General features: G+C 36.0%; 1 pseudogene; it reads right to left on the reverse strand.

Moving 5' to 3' along the window:
* Positions 1-440: 440 nt before the first annotated feature.
* Positions 441-1,371, reverse strand: LOC134376551 (olfactory receptor-like protein OLF2; annotated as a pseudogene).
* Positions 1,372-11,129: the final 9,758 nt, after the last annotated feature.

Consider the following 11,129-nt stretch of genomic DNA (forward strand, 5'->3'; position numbering starts at 1 on the left):
AATTACTTCTAAATGTTATGTTAGCCATTGATAGTATGATACTAGTATATAGACATGACTCAAGACAGACTAAATTTGATTCTCTAAAACTTTCTTCTGCCTGAGAAACTGTATTTATTAAACACATTTTTTTTTTTATTAAATGGAAACATAAGGAGTGTATGTTGAATTGGTGCAGGAAGAGGATTTGCTGTTACCCGTAATATGTCACCGGGGCATAGTCATGAACAGAGAAATGAGGTATAAAAAGACTGTCCTTGCAAAACTAGATGAGCCAATTTCTACTCTTCTTTCGTTTAGAAGGAAGACTAAGACTAATCATTTCTGCTCCCTGAACATGGTGGCAAGTAATGAAAAATACCTTCTGCAAAAACCTATGTCAAAGAGCATAAACGGTAACTCTCAGAATATTTAAATATTTTTAGACAGAAAACACCATTTCATTCAGAGCATGATTCAGGGCTGACTGCTTTTTTCAGAGCATCCTTCACATCCTTGTTTCTTAAGCTGTAGATCAGTGGGTTTAACATAGGAATGACAACTGTGTAGAACACAGAGGCCATTTTGTCCGTGTCCGTTGAGTAACTAGAGCTCGGTCGGAAATACATGAACAGGAGTGTGCCGTGAAACACAGCCACCGCCGTTAAGTGGGAGGCACACGTTGAGAAGGCTCTGCGTCTGGCTGTGGCTGAGTTCATTCTGAGGATGGTGGCTATGATGTAGCTGTAGGAGAGGAGGACAGTGACGACGCTGCACCCCACAACACAGCCAAGGAACGTGAACATCACTATCTCATTGATGGATGTATCTGAGCAGGAGAGGACCAGCAAGGGTGGGATGTCACAGAAAAAGTGATTGATGACATTGGAATTGCAGAATGACAATCGGAATGTGCAGCAGGTGTGGATTGCTGAGTCCACCAAGCCTACAACGTAGGCAACAGCCACTAGCTGGGAAAAGATTCCCCCGGACATGGCAATTGTATACAGAAGTGGATTGCAAATGGTAATGATCATAAGCCATGACTGCCAACATGAGACATTCCACATCTGCAAAAGTCCTGAAAAATACATCTGAATGGCACATAAATGATATGGAATCCTCTTGCTCACACAAAAAATCAGCCAGCATCTTAAGTGAGATAGTGGAGGAGTAGCAAACATCACAGAAAGACAGATTGCTCAGGAAATGATACGTGGGCGTATGAAGTCTGGGGTCCATCTTGATCAGCAGAATCATTCCTAGATTAGCAACCACAGTTATGCTGTAAACCAGGAGAAAGAGCACAAAGAGTCCCTGCTGCACATTCCACCTGCTGGAAAGTCCTAAGAATACAAAGTCGGTAAAGCCAGTGCAGTTCTCGACAGTCATCACTCGGATCTGGAAATCTGTGGTCTTGCAAGAAGGAAATGAAAGTGGAGGGCTAACATCATCTTCCTATATTAACAGTTAAACTGCTGGTTCTTTATTTTATTTATTTTTATTATTAAAAAAGGGATAAACAATGCAAATATTTTTAAATGTACACTGAGTCTAGAAAAAATACATCCAATTTAATGTAAATTAATAAAATGATAATATCTCTTACATTTCACTGCACAGGGGTTATAACACACTTTCATCCAAATTAAGTCATGCTATTTCCATGCAAACCTATGTAGCACTTGTGATGATTGTTGCTCCTGCTGTTTTATAGATTAAGAAACTGGTGTCCTCTGAGTTCAAAGTAATAGTTCTTACAATTAATTTGTCCAAATAACCTACATTGTCTGATGACTATTGTCTTCACAGTCATAGAAATGCTGCTATTTTCTGTAATAGAGGGTCATAATTAAGTGAGAAGAGCAGGTAATGAATACGTCTCATTATCTTTCCCTCAACGTCCAAAATTGTGGAGCGGGCAGAGCTATGGCCTGGTCCTGGATATTACATTCCCCTACTGCCCACTTTAACTTCTCAGGTCCTATCCAGCTTCAATAAACAAGGCTGCATCCCATTTTCACTGGGATGGAGTAGCCTGTGGTTCAGGACAGAGGAGGAAGATTAGGGAGGGTGGTGATTGCTGGAGAAGAGGGTGGAAGGGTCGTTATGAGCAGTAAGCTCGAGTGGATGGGCAGGGAAATGCCAGGGCTAACCGTGCTCTCCTCAGAAAGCTGCTGTTGCTCAGCGGAGACTAGGAGGAGGATTTTGAACCTAATTGTAGGGATGCTGGTAGCACAGGTGACAGGCAAGAAAGGGGCTACGGTTTACTGTATGAGTCCTTCTGTCCTATTAAACTAAAATACACATGATCCATTCACCAACAGATCGGATGTGTAAGACGCATGATAAAAATACTTATATGTCCACAGTTTCGTAACCTCAGAGAGTTTAGTTTCTGAATGTTGTTTTCCCTTCCCAGTTCCCCAGAGTAATATTTTTTGTTGGTGTTGTTTTCTTTTATCCTTATTTTTTGTATGCCTCTGAAGTCTGCCGGTTTCGGTTAAAAGTGGTCCTTGGGAGGCTAATTAAATTCAAGCCTCCACTGTTATATTTTACCCAAACCCATCATGTCCTATGTAATATCATACATTCCCCTCTGCATTCTGTGGAGGTATAAGTGGAGTTGCACATACATGAATACCGAAAAGGGATTTTATCTGAATAATGGCATAGTGATCAATGTGCAAATCTCCAAAACCATGGCCTAAACCTCCTTACATACCTGTCCTTGTAAATATATCTTTAAAAATAATGATGTCCTTTATGAGAACATTTAGAAAAATATATAAAAGTACAGGTAAGAGATTATGAACAGTAAATAATGTCTGACCACTTCTATAAGCCATGCTAGCATTTTATTGTATTTTCTATCTGTGCATATATGTACACATATATATACACACACGCGCATATACGTATCTAAAATAAATAAATAGATTTAAGTGATTACAATAAATTTTGCATTAAGTTTCATGCTCTCCATAACATGATTTTATTTAAAGAAAGAAAAGATAAAAGAATTAAAGAAATATGCAACATAAATCAGAAAATCAATAAAAATCTTAACACCTCTCTCAGAACTACTGACTTCATTGTTGGATGCAGCTGTATCTGCACAAAGATTCAACATTGTCTCCTGATAGACCTAGATTGTATAACCACTTCTGGGTCTGGTCCCTGGGTGCTGAACGCTCAGTCTCTCAGGAATAAGTGACAGATATAGTAGAAAAGTTTAACATCAGATATTTCAATTTTCATTTTGTTCCTTTCTACCTTAATGCTCAATATTATACTTAGTTAAAAACAGTAAAATGACTCTAATCAGTCAGCATTCATTATTTCCAGTTCACCAATGCCTCCCTAGGTATTTTGTATAATTGCATAATGTACAAAATAAATATACACCCACCCATGCTGACACACTTACACAGATGCACTTACACAGACACTTTTCCAAACACACACACACACAAACCAAAGATGTTTGTAAGGAAATCAAAAAGGAACAATAATGGCACTGCTTAGGCAGATTTTGTTGATTACACTATCAGATTTCTAACTTGTAAACAAAAATGGTGTTAGAATAAACAGTCATTATGTATAAATAAATGTTATGATTAGAAGCAATGCATTCTTTTCTTTTCTTGTACATTAATTTATTTAATCTATCCTCTTCTAATGGCCATTTGGGTTATATTCAATTCTTCATATAAGAAGTCTGATATGAGTAGAATGAAACATACATAATTTATCATGTTCTGGTGTTTTCTTAAAATAAGTTTTAACAAATAACCTTTAAGGACAAGGAGACTTCATCCTGTATAAAGGAAATTTTGGCCTTCTTACCACAGTCAAGTGTGTTTTATATTATCTAATCATCATGACATGTTATCATATATTTCATATTTTATCACACATGTCCTGAGTTTTCTCTAATAACCTCATTATAATGTGAAAGCCATAGGTAACAAATAACTTTTAGTTTCATTGTTATTAAGTTTCATTGAATCCACAGATATTACTCACAATAGATTCATGGATAAAGTGCAGTAAAGCAGATTGGTTTTAAAAGTAAATTCTCCTCAATACTGTCATAGAATGATATAGAGTGTTTTTTGAATTTTGTAAATTCAAAAAATTAGTGACCCATAAATGACTCCTCAGAGGTGATTCAAGTTTCACTTATCCTAATCCAAGGCAAGATCCCAACACTAACTGAGGGCAGAAGGGAGAAAATAAGGAGGTTTGCCACATTGGGAGATAGTTTACTTGATTTATATCAACCTGGCACTAGAACATTATTGGTATTCCTCTTAATAGAAAGTGATGTGAGGAACCATTGCATTAAGCAAATCCAGAAATAAGCAGAAAAAAAAATAGTGCCTGTTGAAGTTGTGCCACCTGACAGCCTTTGGTCATCTTCTGAGAAATATTTTATAATGTGTGACTCATTACAATGCAATTACAAACACAGGTTGCTATGTAGTCCTTAAATTGTTATTGTTGATCAATATTTCAAGAAAATATACAATAATTCTTTATATTATCTGTACATCTTGAGTCTAAATGTGGTTAATTTTCTTGCCACAAATATTATATATTTAAAATTTGTGCAAACAAAAAAGCAGTAAGATGTGCAAGACATGTACCAGTTTACATACTCCAATACCTCAGGTGTTTCTCTGAAATACCTCAATGTTTCTTCTGAAACCCCACCTAGAGTAAACAGAGTTGTAGATTTGTTGTTATTTTTGTTTGTTTGTCTTGTTTATAGTTATAAAGTTCCCCCCTTGCTTTCTAGAAAGATAGAATACCTGTAAGTGAAATCCAATGAAACTAATATATTTTCTTTTTTTTGGAAAAGTGACTCTCAGTGACAATTTTTAAGGCTTTTTAATATTTCATTGTGTGTGGGGGGGGACGATCTCAATACAAAAATATAAATTGTACTCCTGTTACAGATATTGTTGAGATAAAGCTCAAACCACTTAAGTAGTTGCCACTAATTTTCCACCGGGTGAACTAAGAAAGTAATGTTTTTCCCAAGAGCAAAATTTGCTATCTACTTCTCTGGTGCATGTTTTGAATGACCACACCAGGCTCGGCTAGAAGTCCAATGCGCTATCCATTGCGCCACAGAGCCGGCTCTGGTGCATGTTTTGAAGAGGTGGAGTCATCCTTGGGCACCTTCTGATTCCTTTCCAAACTCACTTTTGTTTCTCAGGTACTTTCCTGTCTCCACGGAATGCCAAATTTCCTCAGGTTACATTGTGTTGAGGTAGGATCCGAATTTTAATTTTGTAAACACTGCTGCCCCTACAGAATATGGAGTCTAATTTCCACTAACCATTATTACCAGAACGTGGTTAGCCATATACTGCTGAAAACTGGACATTCTAAATGACCTCCCAAAGGGATTTGTGTTTTAATAAAGAATCACTTTTTTTAATCATGGGGGAAAATGACATAAGGTAGAATTTAAGATGTCAGAGACAAACAAGTAAGTAAAAAACAAAAATGAAAACATCTGCATCAAAATGGCTTTCCTAGTGTCACTGGTAGTTGTAAACATAATATTACGTAGAAAAATGTCTGTCTATAAAGCCTTTTTCTTCAGAAAATAGTTGCCTGGCCCTGAATTATGGACCATTATCAAATAAGTTCAGTGTATGATATTGGTAACAAAGAAACCAGGTTCACTAAACTCTCTGTTGCCGAAAACAAAACAAACTAAAAACAAAACAGTGCCTGGGGATTGCTGACATCTCTCCTCTATAAGCAAGTAAGCAGATTTTTTATAATGTAAAAGATGATTATTTAATAAAATGTTCTATGAGAGTTGTGAGCTTTATTAATTGCACAAGCATAGATTGAAAATTTATTGTGTACAAGAAACTGATGGATATTTTCAAAGTAACAATGAGGTTCTGAAGTCACCTGCAATCAGATAATAGATAGCTTTTTACTTTTGAGAATCTTTTAAAATACACGCAAGCACATATACATATATCAGCAAGTGAATTTTTAGAAATGAAAACACTCCTGCAGCCAGGATTCACACCATTATGCAGAACATAAATAGCATAAATAGCATCTTAGAGACTGTATGTGAGCCCTGACAAACTGACCACCAATATAATAGGTTAGTTTTGCATGATTTTAAAAACCTTATAGACATCAATCCATTCAGTTTGCATTCTTTTGTGTTTAGATTCTTTTACTTCTTTTAGTGAGATTACTTCATCCTGTATTGGTGCAGCCCACGCCATGGTGGGGTCTTGAAAAGAATATTTTGGGCTGCCCTTTCTGAGTTGGCAAGGCCCCATTGGGAGAGCTGCTGGCAGGGCCCCAGCTACCAGCACTTGCCTTCATTGTAAAGATCTCTGCCTCGGCATAGTGGTGCTGCTTTTGCTTTCTCTTTTGATGTTTTGATCAGTGTGGCAGTTTCCTGAGTTTCCAAAAGATGCAAAAAATGACACACAAACAGTTGTTGTCATAAAATTAGATTATCGTACAAAAGATCCGGGAAGATTGAACAATTCCAAATTGTCCCTTTGGAGTCAATTTATTACACCAACAGATGTTTTAAAAACACCTTGTGAATAGCCATGAGCAATGGTTTTTACCGAAGAAATTAATAAACAATAGAAATCCACATCCTCTTCCCACCATCTGGGTAAATGGTTATATGGATTATAAAATGGGAAAAGGAAAAATTTGGTACCCTCTTACGGGACATCCTAAATATGACTTAAGTTGGCAAATGTCATTTACAGGGGATTATATTAATGGTAAGAGAATGGTTGGAATTAATGAAAAAAGATACTATAGGAAGAATTAAGTTTATGAGAAAGAAAGTGTAGAAACCCTGTTACTCATTGGTGTCCTAAGTTAAATAAAAACATCTTAGTAAGATATTGGAACAAAAACATATGATGCACAACTTTCCCTTCTAAAAATAAAGATTATAGATGGAATTTAGAATGCACCTGGTTTTGTGAGGGATGGTGCTGTGCACTTTGACACTTTACATTGGGCCACACAGCTGTTATATTAAGTACATGCATAATAAAGCTGTTCAAATATCCTTTATTCCTTTTCCAAATGAACAATAGGTTCTTACCTATAGAAATATGAGAACCATTAAATCAAAGTTAAAAATATATATAAGGTTTGTTTAACACTTTGAAACCATAATCGCTGCCATCACAATTTTGAGTCAGACATATAATTTATGCTTGCTGGTAGTAATAAGTTTAAGGTTAATATGAAGGCAAGAAAAAAAAGAAACACAATGGTGAAAAATGTCAAGAACAGTAAGTCACAGACTAATCGACCACAACAGATATAATCACCAGAAAGAATTGGCTGACCACCGAGTTTTATTTAACCTTGTGGATTATTAATTTTATGAGAACTGATGTAATTTTAAGAAAAGTTTCCGTTTAACTATTGTTTTAATAATTTTAAAGGTTTATGTAGTTAAAATGCCCACATTAACCCCCCTGTGCTGTGTAACAAATAAAAATGCTGTTTTCAGTCTGAAGGCTGCTTCAGCTGCTTTACCTGCTCTGCATGCGACAGTGCTGACAGCCCGCAGGGTGAGAATGTGCTTCAAAGGGACCGAGGTCTCTGCCTGTGTTTGTTATTTTCACCGGCTCTCCACCCCTTTTTCAAGGGCCTCCAACTTGACTGGAGCTGGTCTCCGGCACTGTTTGTTGTGGGAGTAGGTCATTTATTTTCCTTGCTCTGTGACATCCTAATAAAGAAACATACCACATGTGATTTATTAAACTCCAAATAATGCACTGCACAAGCTTTAAGTATACATATTCATGCAGTTCTATTGGGTACAAAACAATTAATGAATATTTGGAGGTCATAAATTATATATTATACATACATGTGTGTGTGTGTGTATCCAGCTATAGTAGATACAGCTAAACAGTTTTCCAAAGTTGAGTGCCAAATCCAAATTCTGCTGCCAATGTATAAGAGCTGTCATTGTTCCACAATCACATAACACTTGAAATTAATATTAATCATTTTCATTAGAGTCATTTATAGTTGAGTCACAGTACTTCACTGAGGTATTAATTTTTATTTACATGGACACTAATAGTTGTATAGCCACTTCTGTGACATGTATGGTAAAGTCTGCATGCAAAATGGCAGGCCAGTTAAAGGCGCTGTGCTTAGAGTATATGGCCTTTCACAGTGCACATGCTCTAGCTGGTATCACTGTCATTGCCATTTCAGGTAGAATCAGTCTGGACATGCACTGCAGTTCTCTTGCATAAAGCTGTAACATGCATCACTTTTGCTGTCACTTTTTTTTTGCTTTTATTGTAAATATCTCCAATAATGGGTGTAGGTTTATATGACGCTAGAGTCATAAATTTTTAGAGACCTAATGCAGCAACTAGAAATGACCTTTTAGATAATCTAATGTAAGTCCATTTTTCACAGATGAGGAGACTGATATGTAGTGAGGAAAAGTGACTTGTTAAATTCCACAGTGATTTAGAATCGCTTTGGGTGACTAGTTCACAGTATGTTTCTAAAAAGAAGGGTTCAGGGAAGTTAAAAGTTGCTGACTGTTTTTTTTACACAAAACCTCCTACTTTCTGGGTCATTGAGAACTACTATAGATTTATCCTAACAAATGTAGTTATACAACCTATCACCAGCATGTATCTGTCTGTTCACTGTGTTATATGTTTATTCAAATCTACCATCATTATGTCGTTATCCTATTTAGACACTTTAGTTCCAAGGCTGAAGGTAAGGGCTAAAGATAAAGAAGCTGCCTAGAGTGCTAACCCAATACACACAGTCCAGAGTGATGTCATATTTGGGCAGTACTATTTTTCATCAGTCCCTGGCAGCTGTATGAGAAGGGTATGATGTAGAGAGACACAGAGTGGAGGGGAATGATGGGGATCCCAGTGGACAGGCTGCAATAGATCAAAGCCTTTTGATATATGTTTTCCCTGTTTCTGTGAATTATCAAATTGAAGGGCCACTCCAGGCTATCTGCATCAAATTTCTATTTAAATCATGAGTCTTCTTAACAATAGTCTTGGTAAGTGATTTTTTAACATTTAATTGGACAAATTCAGAGGGATGAGGCCTATAATCAATCAACTTGGTTTCTTCTGTTTGTAGATATACCTTTATGGAGCTTAAGATTGCATCTTTGTTGGGATTCCAATTTCCTTCTCTTTAGTCCACATTTATTGGGTGTGATTAAATGGCCCAATAGATCAAATCAATTTCTATGACATAAATGTCATATTTCAAATGGAAGGGAGAAAAGATGTTTATGTTTTCTGAATTTGCAGCAATCCACAAACTCTCCAATTTGCCTGAGCTTTAATAATTTTCAAACAATGCTTTCATCTATGCTGTTGCTTATAAGAAAGATTAAAAAGAGCATGTGTAAATTGAGAACCTGTGGTACATGTGGAAACTCTTAAAACCTGTTTTCTAAAAGAAGCATGTCTTATGAGGTTTTTTCCACCACTGTGCTCTCCTATAATCTGTCACAGTGTCCCACAAATGCCACCTTGAAAAGCAGAGGAGTCTATTGTGCTTTACTTTCATTCTGAACTGTTTTCATACAAGGACATTTTAAAGTGGCAGCTAGAATACCTGTCTTTTAGTTTGTATAATTGTAATGAATAATTGAGTGTCATTGAGTTTTTGTATTAACCTTCAAATATAGGGCCATAACCACAATTTGTCAATATACTTCTCCCTTGACCAGAGGCATGTGATGTAGGAAAACATCAAGACAGTACCCAGGACAGGGCTGGCAGTTTAGCTTAGTTGGTTAGAGCATGGAGTTATAGCACCAAGCCAAGCGTTCAGATCCCCATATTGGCCAGCCACCAAAATAAATAAATAAATAAAATACCCCCCGCCCTGCAAAAAACCCTAAAAAACAAAGTAACCAAAAGAATGTTCTTTACTTTCTGTGTAATCCTTATGCATGTCTTTGTAGACATGCACATTTATTACAACATTATCTTAGCATCCACAATGTTTTATTTACCTTCTCAGAAGCTATAAAGTATATATTCAAGGCACATTTCTGGTCCTCAGTTAGTTATACTTTGAAATCTAAAAAACACTCAAAAATTTCATGGTTGTGTATTGATTTTTATTAATTATTTATTTTTTAACCTTGTGTCTTAGGCAAGTGCTGGAATGAGAGGCATAAAACACACAATCCTTAAGACAAGAATGCTCCCAGGCTCATTTTGGAGTCAAAATCTTAATAAACAGAGTGATAGATAGAATAATAACTTTAGGTGAGTATTACTCATGAATCTAGAAGAGGGACATTTCACTAGGTCTGAGAAGGGGAAAGAAAGGAAGAAAAGCAGAGTGGTATTGACTGAGCTGAGAATTTCAACACAAAGATGAACTTTACTGGGGCCTTTCCCTTTGTGCTTTAATTTTTACATCCCGAGCTTCCTCTTCTCTGGAAAAGCATTGTCCAGCACACCCCTGAGTTTCTACTTCTCAGCTTCTCCATCTATACCTCTTTCTTCTCTCAACCCCCCATTGTATATTTACTCTTTGTTTAGATCTGAAACTAAATGTCCCCATTTCAAAGAATCTTTTCTCCTCCTTAATATTGATTTAGACATCTTGCTTTTATTTGAGTATGCTGCCTTTTGGCTTAATGGCATTTTACAGGTTATTAGGAATTATTTGTAAGTTTAATGTTTCCAGTTTCAATTCACTACATTATGAAATTCATTAGCATAAAAACTAATGAATTACCATAAGATGCAAAGCACACACCAGTGTAAAAGGCACATCCTAAAGACTCAATAACTCAGAATAATTAAGTTAATTTATGAAATAAAGAGCATACAAATGAAAGTTAAGCACACTAATACACAGACAAGAAAGTTTTACAAAAATAGAGAGAACTTTATTTAAATTGAAGGCACATGATAAAGTATAGCCTATTTAGGAAATTTCAAAATTTTAGTATGCTGTGAATTAGTAAAATGTGTGTTATATTAAGTTAAGATATTTGAGACAACTTTAGAATACACAATTTGAAGAAAGCAATGAGTATGCATTTCTGTGTGTATATAAATGCATATTTATTTACAGTGTATACCTAC

This window comes from Cynocephalus volans, chromosome 4 (assembly GCF_027409185.1).
Source record: "Cynocephalus volans isolate mCynVol1 chromosome 4, mCynVol1.pri, whole genome shotgun sequence".
Taxonomy (NCBI): Eukaryota; Metazoa; Chordata; class Mammalia; order Dermoptera; family Cynocephalidae; genus Cynocephalus; species Cynocephalus volans.